We start from the raw sequence: 12,890 nt of genomic DNA on the forward strand, positions 1-12,890 counted from the left end.
TGATCACGGACAGCAACACCTCAGAGTCGTTGTTAAAAGAGCTTACATGCTCAGCACAATGGAAGCTCTAAAAGTCTCTTGCTCTCAAGAACATCCCTTCGTATACAAAGGTCGTAGGTTATAAATCATACATTGCACTCTTTTTCCCTTAGCTCGAATTTTGTCCCAAATAGGTTTTACCGACAAGGTTTTAACGAGGCAACACCCATATGCTACCCAAGAAACGGCCAACGAGTATTCAAGGCTTCTTTTCAATTAACCTCGAATACGGGGGGTATCACCCTCTGATAACTAGGGATTCTAGCTTATTTTATACTCTTTTTTGCTTGAGTTTTGGGTTAAAAATGTATACAAGTAATCCCAAAGGCTTACATGTTGTGCTTGTTTGCAGTGTTTGGTCAAAAAAGTGACAGGAAGTCAAAACCAACTCGAAAAGGAGTGAAACCTGCACAAGTGCCAAGAACAAGTCAAAGCACCGCTGCAGCATGAAATCCACTACGACTGCAATAGACCCACCGTGATCGCGGTCCATTTTGTGTGGTTCGCGGTAGATAAGTTCAGAGAGATGCAATCCTGGAGTCTAAGCAGTGCGGTCCCCGAAAGATTTTTTGTGGCCACGGTAGCCTCATTGCGGCCGCAGTCCATTTGTTACGGTCCGCGGAGAGGGGATTCAAAGAGACAGGAGTTTGGAAGTTGGAAGCCACCGCGGTCCGCGGTCCATTTTATGCGTCCGTGGTGCATTTTATGCGGTCCACAGTGGCCATATTCAGAGACTTATAAATGAAGCCAAAAAGCCTCACCGCGGCCGCGGTGCATTTTCCATGGTACCTCTGTCAGGGGTATTTTTGTCTAGAAAATTTGTCCTTGTATAAATACTTCTTTTTCAAATTTTTAGGGTATCTTTATCTGAGCAGAGCACGTGAACGGTGGTTTTAGTCTATTTTGAGTAATTTGTAGCTAGTTTAACATTGAATCTTCAACTTGTAATCATATTATATGGATTATTATTCATCTAAATATCTGATTTCTTCCATTATTATGAGTAGCTAGACCCATTAGCTAGGGTTGTGGCTCAACCCTAGTGTGAGTATTTGATGGGTCTTTGTTTTAAGGCTCAGATGTTTATGGGTGGTTAATATTTGGACTGATTTGTATTTTTCATGTTGAATTAGTGGTTGCAAACACTAATTTGTGCCTTTTTGACTTGGGCTCTGTCGATGCCCCCTTTTTCTCTAACCGTGGGGTCAGAAATCGGGTATACGACATTAGGAGGACAACTCTATTCCCTTTCGAGAATTGGGTTTAGAAGTTGAAGAGTCGCCACCTAATGATTATAGTGCATTAGGACACTTTAAGAAGGGTTTGAGATGAAGAGACCAGAGATTAGGGTAAGGGCTAGAAATTATCCCGAGGGGGAGGTGTTAGGCACCCCTCAGGACCCACGAGTGTGGTTCCCGGCCATGCTACAATTGTGACTTCACAAGTAAACCATCAAGGCTCAAATAAAGACATGCATACAACATTGTAATTAGGTTGAAACTTATGAAAGTAAGTAGAGAGCAAGAATCTGAAAAGTTTAAACGACTCTAAAGGAAGCAAATAAAGAAAAGGGGTCCTAGGTTTGTGATTAATATGGATCACTTCAATGCAATATCCAGCAATCACTCCTCAGAAGAGGGGTCGCACGTGATATTAGCGCACTGGTCATTATATCCATATCTACCCTTCCCAACAAGTTAAGGTATTAAAGCGCGGAATGGTATCGTTGCTTGTTGCATGCTATTACCCGTCCCAATCCGATCAGTCTCGGAGGTATTGAGACTACTAATCCTAAAGGGGAGGGAGTTGGGGCTTTTTCAGAGTTTTCAAAAGGATAAAAATCTAGGAGACAAGCAATAACAAATAGCAGTTAAAAGGGGAACAAATAGCAGTTAAGGCTCAAGTAGGCCTCCTTGTTCAAATCTGCAGATCATTTAGCATGACTTACAAGTACTGGTTTGGTCTGAATTAAATTTAACGTAGGAAGGGTGGCTAATTTATCATATATTTTCAGATAAGAAGTCCGAATTAGTCCTGCCTACTGGTTGTAATTATCAAAACTGATGCAATTATAAAAAATTTACCCTAAGGCTTGCCTAGGCGTTAAACAGAACCTATAGGCATGATATCTATTAGTTTCAGAAATAAAGAAGTAAACTGATTGCAGAAAATAATTGTCAATTACAGGGACATAAGATCTGCCGGCATTAAACATTATTGCTACTGATTTTAGGCTTATAAGCGAGTTGACGATTCAGGTTTAGCTAACAGCTCCTGTATACATGCTTTCTAGGTGTTACTGATTTGAGCACTGTTATTGCTTATGCAGGAATCCTATAGGCAGATTGTCTACATGCAATTGATTAGGTATTTAAATCCTATAATAGGTTTGCCTAATGACGGATGCAGAATGCAGAAAGTTCTATAGGCATGGCGTCTATATAAAGATGCAGAATTTTAAAATCGGCTTACAGGCATGGCATCTGTTATGAAATTGCAGAAAACCCTATAGACATAGTATTTATATGAGAATGCAAAAAATCCTATAAACATGGTATCTATATGAGAATGCAGAGTTTCAGTGATTTATAAAATGCAGAACTTTAGAAAAATGGTAATCCCTATGAACATGGTATCTACATGAGTGCAGAATTTCAGAAGTATAGTAATTCCCTATGAACATGGTATCTACCCCTTGCATGCATAGTCACTTACCCTTTTCCACTAGCCGACCCTAAATGTTTATTACAATATTATTACAGACCAGAATGAATAAGAAACATATATCAGAAATTAAAGATTCCAACCAATGAGAGCCTAATTCAGACCCCAGGTCTAAAATATGAAATAAACTAGCTTCCCAAGATCAGATTCCAAAGCCTTCTCTCATCCGGGGTGTTTCAGAGATCCAAGGAGTTTCAGGAACTCCAGGCAGTGCTTACACCCCAAATATATTGCATAATAGATTATAGTGCAGTGGGGAAATGCCAGCTCTCAGATGTCCAAGTTCAGAGGGAACTCAAGGTCCCAAAGCAGGGCTCAAAAGAGAGGGTCAGAACTTAAGATTCTAGGAATAGGTGTAAGTGCACAAGAGGGGAGGGAATCAGAGAGAGACAGGGCAAACTAGTGGTCATGCCCAACAATTGGGATGCTGGCACACCCCTGACCAGCCTACTAGTCAAGCATTCAGAGTTAGGATCCATTGTGGATCAAGCCAAGGCTTGGACAGTAATTAGGATACTGTCAAGCCAAGAGCTTAACTCAGCACATAAAAGGGAATAGGGGTAGAGGATTCATAACAGAAACAGAAGCAAATAAAGGAGATATGAAGCACAAATTACAGCATATAGGCAATAAAGTAAACAAGAAGCTTGAAGTTGTGAAGTAAGCACATAGGGGGTGAGGCAGAATATTTAAACAAAGGACATACCAGTTTCAAAAAAGTAAGCATAGAAAAGCAGGATTCTTTCAAGCAAAGTCACAATCAGAGAAGAACACTTTATGCTTGTGAGTTCAGAGAACTCGAGCTCTTATGAAAATTCTAAGTGTATTTGAGAGTGAGAAGTGATCAGAATTGATCGTGTCAAAATTGATTCTCTAAAGTGCAGAAGGGCAGCCCCCTCTTATAGTGTAGAGAAGCAAGCAAGAAAGGTAAGAAAACCTTTTAAAAATCAGTCTCAAATATTCTCCCTTCAGCCAAGGGATTTAATTTCAGACGGAAAAATGTAAACAAGGAAAGGAAATTTGAGTAAAATCTTTCATGAAGGGAAAATACATGAAGTATATTTAAGGAAAGGTCTCAATAGTACTTGATTTGTAAAGAGAAAGGAAAGGGAATTAATCAGACAGTTAACAAAATCAAAGTAAACAGGTTTGATTCGAATGAACCCAGTCAGGAATAGGGAGAGAAGGGCTCAACAAAAGGAAATTAAGGGCAATCAATCAAGACCTTATCAAAGGTGGTCCAAAATCAATCAAGCAATCGTCAAAAATCTTGAAAGAGGGGTTTCTCACATATAAAGCAAACAATTCAAACAGAATAGTCTAGCATTGAAGGGTTTAGGATCACAAACAAAAGAATACGAGTTCAGTCATAGATTCATGGTGAGTTTGAAAGTTCAGGGTCCCAAAGTGGAACCCTAATCCAATTTATCGAAGATCCCCCCAATCTAGGGTTTCAAATTGAATCAAACACAGAAACGAGAAGGCAAGTGAACAGACCCAAGGAGCCTCATGAGGAACAAACAGACCACGATAGCAGGTTTGAAACAATCAGAGAAAGAAAATCGATTTGAGAGCATAAAAGGACACGTTTTAGAAACCCGGAGCTCAGACAAGTCCAGAATAGATGAACATGCTTAACAAGAACCCAAATAGAATTCAGAAAAGCAAAAGTTAAGAATCTCGGTAGTAAACACACATGGTAGAAGAGTGAGAAAAATTTAACACGGATTAATCATGTGAGCACACATATAAAAGAAAGAAAAAACAATACATGCATAATAGAGAAGGAAAACATACGAGCATAATACAGACGAACATCTAAAAGAAAAGAACAGCAAGAATCAAAAGACCTTTAGAAACCCTAATTTGAAATCCAACGATTTTTGAGAAGGAAATTTGGGGAAAACACTCAAATCGTCAAGAAAAGCACAGACATAGCACAGATCTAAACAAATAACGGTGAAAGAACCTCGAATGGCTTAGGGTTTTAGAGAAACCCTAGAAGTGAGAAAGGCTTGGAAGAACAAGATCAGATCCTGAGTCAAAACGATCAGGAATAGAGCTTCCAGCGCTTGAATATGCTGGAGCGTGGCCGGAAAACCATAGATCTACGGATCTGAGACGGATCTGAGAGAGGACCATCGAGGTCAAGCCTCCATACTTCGTGCAACTCAGTCTTGGGCGTGAGAGAGTGTGAGTAAAGGCCATCTATGGCAGGAGATGCCATGGATTCCGGTGGAAACGAGGTGAGATAAGGTGGGAGGTGATTAGGGTTTCGGAGAGGTTCGAGAGGATTTGAGGGGGACGAAGAGAGTTAGAGGCGGCGTCTCTATGCAAATGAAGTAGGGTTAGGGGTGTTAGGAGATTAAAAAAGGAAAGCCTAAACTACAGCCGTTGATCAAAACGATCAACGGCTAGGATTTAAAGAAAATCGGACGGGTTTAAAAATTGGGCTAAGGGGTCGAGTCGAAATGGGAATTGGGTCGTTTAATTTGGGGTGGAATTGGGCCAATTGAGGCTACAATTGAAAGGGAGAAAAGGCTGTTATTGAAATAGAAATAGGCTAAGTGTTAAATAGCCAATTTTCCCTTTTTTATTTTATAAAAATAGTAATAATGATTTAAAAAGTAAATTAAAAATACTGAGCAAACAAATACTATATAAATATAAATTTAAAAATATTGGAACCAGTTTTATAATTATAAAATGCTATTAATCATAAAATAGGCCATAATTACAATTACATGCAATTAACTTAAAAATGCCAAATAAATTTGTAAAATTATGTAAAAATCACCTTAATTATATTTTGGTGTAAATACGGGAATGAAATAAGTTATTCACCAAAAAATAATAATTTTGAGAATAATTATTGGATTTTGTGGTATTAAAATAGGTAGTAAATCAGTTTAAAAATTATTAAAAAATACTAAAACTCTTGGGTGTGCTTATATATGCACATACACACTATTTTGGAAGTATTTTGGGTACAAAAATACCTAGGGAAAAATTGGGTAACAACAGCTGTCCATCTTTACCCGGGAAGGATGAAAGAGTTGTCGGGTAAAGATATGATGGCCAATTTTGATCGAAGGAAACGATTTGAAAGGTCTTGACCAAACCCTAGTTTCTAAGCTGCCTACATATCCCTGGTCTTACAAGAATCAAGCCATATGTAGTTCAGGATCCATTGGGCGGAATATGCCGATGGAGATTTGAAACGGACGAACGCGATGTTTAGATTGAGAGAGGTTTCTGAAAATCGATAGGCTGCGGGAACCGGAGCGAGATCGCTCCTGCTGAGACGGCTGTTGCCAGCCAATGTACCTGCAAGTAAGCAATACGAGCTCATATTATGCGTAAATTTAAACGTGATGCAAGTTCCCATTGGACCATGAATGTTGTCCTCGGACGGTTAGGATGACGTCCTTGAACCATGACGTCCTAGGCCATGAAGCGTATGATAAAAGATTTGCGGGCTATGAAATGTTGTTCTCGGGCTATGAGAATGGTGCCTCCAAACCATGATGCCTTTGAATAATGATATGCAAAAGATAAAATAGGGTCCTCAGGCCATGGCATGGCGTTCTCGGGCTAAGAAAATGGTGCCTCCGAACAATGATGCCTTTGGATAATTTGGCGATATTTCAGCCCATGAAATGCAGAAGGTGGCAATCTTCCAGCTGATGCAAGACGTAAATAAAAGGTGGCGGTATTTCAGCCGTGCAAGAAAAATAAAGTGGCGCTATTTCAGTCAATGCAAGACGTAAAATAAAAGTGGCGATATTTCAGCCATGCAAGAAAATAAAGTGGCGATATTTCAGCCGTGCAGGATGGAGGTAGAGCTTAACCTCAGAAGGCAGAAAAGTAGCCTTATGCAATGCAAAGATATGCGGATAGAGGTAGAGCTTAACCTCGGAAGGCAGAAAAGTAGCCTCATATAATGCAAAAAATGCAGATGGAGACAGAGCTTAGTCTCGAAAGGCGGACAAGTAGCCTTATGCAGGTGATGATGGAGGTAGAGCTTAACCTCGGAAGGCAGAAAGGTAGCCTTATGCAATGCAAAATGCAGATGGAGACAGAGCTTAGTCTCGAAAGGCAAAAAAGTAGCCCTATGCAGATGATGATGGAGGCAGAGCTTAACCTCGGAAGGCAGAAAGGTAGCCTTATGCAATGCAAAATGCAGATGGAGACAGAGCTTAGTCTCGAAAGGCAGAATAGTAGCCTTATGCAGTGCAGGAAATACAGGTGGAGGTAGAGCTTAACCTCGAAAGGCAGAAAGGTAGCCTTATGCAAAATGCAGATGGAGGTAGAGCTTAACCTCAGAAGGCAGAAAGGTAGCCTTATGTAGCGCAAGAATGTAAAAGGATGATTAGTAGTAAGATCTCTTAGCTGATAGCCGATTACGACAATATGACTGCTGGGGAGATTGTATACGGATAGCAATTGCGGACAAGTGATGATTCTGAGAAGTTGTATTCTTGAGAGTGCATAAATATACCTAATGATATTGCGAACTGAGTGCCTGCATCCAAAGAAAAATCGTGAGTTCTGTAAGGGGAAAGGTTAGTTCGTCTTCCCTGGGCTCTTGACGTTGTGTGTTATTGGGGCAGCGTCGCTAAATAACAGCAATTCGGATAATAGTTATGCATGATCTAGTAAATATATAATCAAAAATAGTTTTCTTTAGATGAACCAACGACTGCTACGTGGTTCAAGACATTGCAACCTCTTTTTCTCCGAAATTTTGAGGGTCCTCCTCAAAATTCTGCCCCAGTTTGTTGAGCGGACATTTCTGATGGCTGTGCTGAATGACTAAAAACATCTTTGGAATTTTGAGGGTCCTCCTCAAAATTCGGCCCCAGTTTACTGGGCTGGCGCTTCTGGCGATGCGTGAACTAAAATTAACTTCGTAATTTTGAGGGTCCTCCTCGAAATTCTGCCCCAGTTCCAATAGCGGGGAGAAATGGAATTTTTATTAAATTATGACCGAACCCATAGGGCTGCCTACGTATCCCCTCTTAAACGGGAATCAGGTCGGGCGTAGTTCAAATTACATCATAGAGGGAATCATAAGTGGTTACACATAATATCGTTTCACTGCATCTGAATTGATTGGCTTCGGCTAGACTTCTCCATCCATCTCTGCAAGAATAAGGGCTCCTCCAGTTAGAACCCGGTGAACCATGTACGGACCCTGCCAATTGGGAGAGAACTTCCCCTTGGCTTCATCTTGATGTGGGAATATTTTCTTCAACGCCAGCTGCCCCGGTGTAAACTTCTTTGGCTTAACCCTTTTGTTGAAGGCTCTGGACATTCTGTTCTAATACAACTGACCGTGGCAAACCGCATTCATCCTTTTTCCAATCAATAAGGGCTAACTTCTCGTAGCGACCTTTTACCCATTCTGCATCACCCAATTCTACTTCTTGTATGATCCTTAAGGAGGGAATTTCTACCTCGGCGGGGATGACCACCTCTGTACCATAAACCAGCATGTAGGGAGTTCCTCCGGTCGATGTGCGGACTATAGTGTGATATCCCAATAAGGTGAATGATAATTTCTCATGCCATTGTTTGTGCCTTTCGACCATCTTCCTTTGTATCTTCTTGATATTCTTGTTGGCTGCTTCCACAGCTCCATTCATCTGAGGCCTGTAGGCTGTAGAGTTCTTGTGTTTGATCTTGAAAGTTTCACACATTGCTTTCATCAAGTCGTTGTTGAGATTGTAACCATTATCGGTGATGATTGATTCCGGAACTTTGAACCGACAAACAATGCGGTCGCGGACGAAACCTGCCATAACCTTCTTAGTGACCGCCTTGTATGATGTTGTTTTGACCCATTTGGTAAAATAATCGATTGCCACTAAGATGAACCTGCCTATTTGATGCGGCAGGCTCGATAGGTCCGATAACATCCATTCCCCAAGCGGTGAATGGCCATGGTGAGCTTGTTGCAGTAAGCTCGTTTGGAGGTGCCTTTATCCTATCTGCATGTATCTGACAGCGATGGCATTTGCGAACATACTGGATATAGTCTGTTTCCATAGTCATCCAAAAATACCCTGCTCGGAGTATCTTCTTTGCTAAGACAAAACCATTCATGTGCGGCCCGTAGGTCCCTGCATGTACTTCGTCCAATAGCCTGGATGCTTCTTTTGCTTCGACACACCTTAGTAAACCCAAATCAGAAGTTCTCCTGTACAGGATTCCTCCATTGTGAAAAAAGTTGTTGGATAGCCTACGAAGTGTACGCTTCTGACTAGCGTTGGCAAGTCCTGGATATTCCCCTGTTGTCAAGTACTCCCTGATGTCATAGAACCATGGTTTTCCATCCGCTTCTTCCTCAATGTGGGCACAATAAGCTGGCTGATCATGAATATTTACTAGGATGGGATCAATGAAATTTGTATCTGGATGCTAGATCATGGACGATAAAGTAGCTAATGCATCCGCAAACTCGTTCTGGACTCTGGGAACATGCTGAAATTCTGTCTTTGTGAACCTCTTTCTCAGCTCCTGCATATGATGTAGATAAGGGAGTATCTTGGAGTTCTTGGTCGCCCATTCTTCTCGGACCTGATGTATAAGCAAGTCTGAATCCCCAATTACTAGCAACTCTTGGATGTTCATGTCAATGGCCATCTTGAGCCCTAAGATGCAGGCTTCGTACTCGGCCATATTATTGGTGCAAGGGAACCTGAGCTTGGCGGATACCGGGTAGTGCTGGCCGGTTTCTGATACTAAGATTGCTTCTATGCCAACTCCTTTGAAATTTGCAGCTCCATCAAAAAACAACCTCCAACCATCATAGGATTCTGCAATATCTTCTCCTATGAAAGATACCTCTTCATCGGGAAAATACGTTTTTAGGGGCTCGTATTCTCCGTCCACGGGATTCTCGGCGAGATGGTCCGCCAAGGCTTGCCTTTTGATTACTTTCTAGGTCACGTAAACAATGTCGAATTCACTTAGCAGGATCTGCCACTTGGCGAGCTTGCCAGTGGGCATGGGCTTCTGGAAGATATACTTCAGAGGGTCCATTCTGGATATGAGGTAAGTAGTGTAAGCATAGAAGTAATGCCTCAACTTCTGCGCGACCCAAGTCAGAGCACAACAAGTGCGTTCTAAATGTGAATACCGGGCCTCGTACGGTGTGAACTTCTTACTGAGATAGTAGATGGCTTGCTCATTTCTCCCTGTTTCATCATGTTGTCCTAGAACACAACCGAATGCTCTGTCCAATACCGCAAGGTAAAGCAATAGGGGTCTTCCTGGCTTAGGCAAAACCAAGACCGGCAGCGTTGATAGGTATTCCTTGATTCTGTAAAAAGCTTTCTGACAATCATCAGTCCATTTGGTAGCAGCGTCCTTCTTCAACATTTTGAAGATAGGTTCACAAATGACCGTGGATTGAGCTATGAACCGGCTGATATAGTTGAGTCTTCCCAGGAAACTCATCACGTCCTTCTTGTTCTTTGGCGGCTGCAATTCTTGGATTGCTTTGACCTTTGATGGATCCAATTCTATTCCTCGACGACTCACGATGAAACCCAATAATTTTCCAGCAGGAACCCCGAATACACACTTGGCAGGATTCAGTTTCAGATTGTACCTCCTCAGTCTGTTGAAGAACTTTCTTAGATCTGCCATGTGATCCCTAGCTTTCTTGGATTTGATGATGACATCATCCACATATACCTCGATCTCTTTGTGTATCATGTCATGAAAGATGGTAGTCATGGCTCTCATGTAGGTGGCACCAGCGTTCTTCAAACCGAATGGCATCATTTTGTAACAGTACATTCTCCACGGCGTGATGAAAGCCGTTTTCTCTACATCTTCCTTCTCCATCCATATTTGATGATACCCAGTGAAACAATCAACAAAAGACTGCAACTCATGCTTGGCACAGTTGTCGATAAGAATGTGTATGTTAGGCAAGGGGAAGTCGTCTTTGGGACTGGCCCGATTAAGATCCCGGTAGTCTACACAAACTCTAACTTTCCCATCCTTTTTTGGCACTGGCACAATGTTGGCTAACCATGTCGGATACTCTACTACCCTGAGAACCTTGGCTTTGACTTGCTTGGTAACCTCTTCTTTGACTTTCAAACTCATGTCGGGTTTGAATTTCCTGAGCTTTTGGTTTACCAACGGGCATGTTGGATCTGTTGGCAGTTTGTGAGCTACAATGGATGTGCTGAGACCAGTCATATCATCATATGACCAGGCGAATATGTCTTCATATTCCTTTAGGAACTCCGTGTACTCTTTCTTTTCTGATGGTGACCGGTGAATACTGATGCGTGTCTCTTTGACACTCCCTGTATCTCCCAGATTAACGACCTCAGTTTCGTCCAAGTTAGACTTACGCCTATTTTCAAAATTCTCAACTCCTCTAACGACCTCTTCTGGTATATCATCCTCTTCTGAGTCTGTATCCGTTTGTTGCATTGTCTCGTTGCAAGTCACAATTGTTGGTTCATCATCAAGGCAAGTAATAGTAATGCTGTGTAAAATAAAGTGAATGGTAGAAAATAATAAGAGCGAGATATATAATAAACTGAAATGCTTCGATTAAATTCGTAATTGTTTTGAATATCAAAGCTTTTTTCAGAATTAAAGACAATGCGGAAATAAAATCAGCTAGTAAAAAGTAAAGTGTGATGCATGGTGCTTTTGTTTAGCCTTGCTACCCCGAAGCTTTCCGGGCCCTGGTGGTTCTGATTGACCAATTTCTGAGGCACTCTCCTCGGTTCACAACTTTTATAGAAGGGCCTTCCTCCCCTTCCTCCTCAAAAATAACACAGTAGTCCATATCATCATCCTCCAGGAACAGATTCTTCACGGCTGCCAATGCTTCATCTTCCTCCGACCCATATATGATATCTGCCGGTTGGAAAGTCTGCTCTAGGTGAGGTATCGGATGCTCCAGTGGGTAGTAGGGACCGCGCCATGGTGGCGACCAATGATTGAACTCCTCCCAAGTGCACTCATGCCCCAAACCAAATGTAGTGCCATGTTTCTTCAGCTTTATGGGTTTGGCGATTCCCTGGAGGTTTTTGCCAAGTCCTTTTCCAGGTTCGTATCCACACCAATTCAGGATACTTTCAATCTTGTTATCCCACCATTTATCTTTGTCTACAGCGTTGACTCTTTCAATGTGGTGGTATGTTTCTCTGCCTATTCTCCTCTGCCTCCAATCATCGGGATGGTCTGGCGACTATATATGGGGTTGCTACCATCGCCATGAATGATCACCTCTTGGTGATTCCATTCTAACTTCACTGCCTGATGCAGGGTTGATGCTACAGCTCCAGCGGCATGGATCCATGGTCGTCCCAGCAACAAATTGTAGGATGCTGGGACATCTATCACTTGAAAGTCAACATCGAACTAGGTTGGACCCATTTGCAAGCATAGGCTGATCTCTCCGATAGTAGACCTTTAGGACCCATCGAAGGCTTTGACATTGATGGCCCCATCTTTGATCTCGTGCAGGCTCTTTTCCAATGTTCTGAGAGTTATCAACGGACAGATGTTGAGGCTGGAGCCTCCATAGATCAAGACTCTAGTGACGAAGTAATCCTCGCATTGCACGGTGATGTGTAGGGCCATGTTGTGACTCAGTCCTTCCAGCGGTAGTTCATCTTCGTGGAAGGTGATTTTGTGGCTTTCCAGTATTTGTCCTACCATATTTGCCATTTCGCCCCCAGTTATGTTGCTGGGCACATAAGCTTTGCTCAATATCTTCATCAAGGCATTTTTGTGTGCGTCAGAGCTCTGTAGAAGAGCTAGGATGGAGATTTGTGCTGGTGTTTTGTTCAACTGCTCAACGACCGAATACTCCTTAGATTGTATTTTCCTCCAAAGATCATCCGGACCAGTTTCAGTAGTCTGTCCCGAGGCTTGCTTACTGGACTCACCTAGGTGCTCTGGAGGGTAAACCCTGCTTGTTCTGGTCATACCCTGCGCATCGATTGCTTCTCCCATCTTGGTCTTTCCTTTCCTCCTTGCTTTAGCTGTGTAATCCTATGGTATGGCATTTGAGTGGAACGGTGTTATGTCTGACATTGCTACAGGAATGGGTACCCTCGGTGGTAACACAACAACTTCAAAGA

This window comes from Nicotiana tabacum, chromosome 22 (assembly GCF_000715075.1).
Source record: "Nicotiana tabacum cultivar K326 chromosome 22, ASM71507v2, whole genome shotgun sequence".
Classification (NCBI taxonomy): Eukaryota; Viridiplantae; Streptophyta; class Magnoliopsida; order Solanales; family Solanaceae; genus Nicotiana; species Nicotiana tabacum.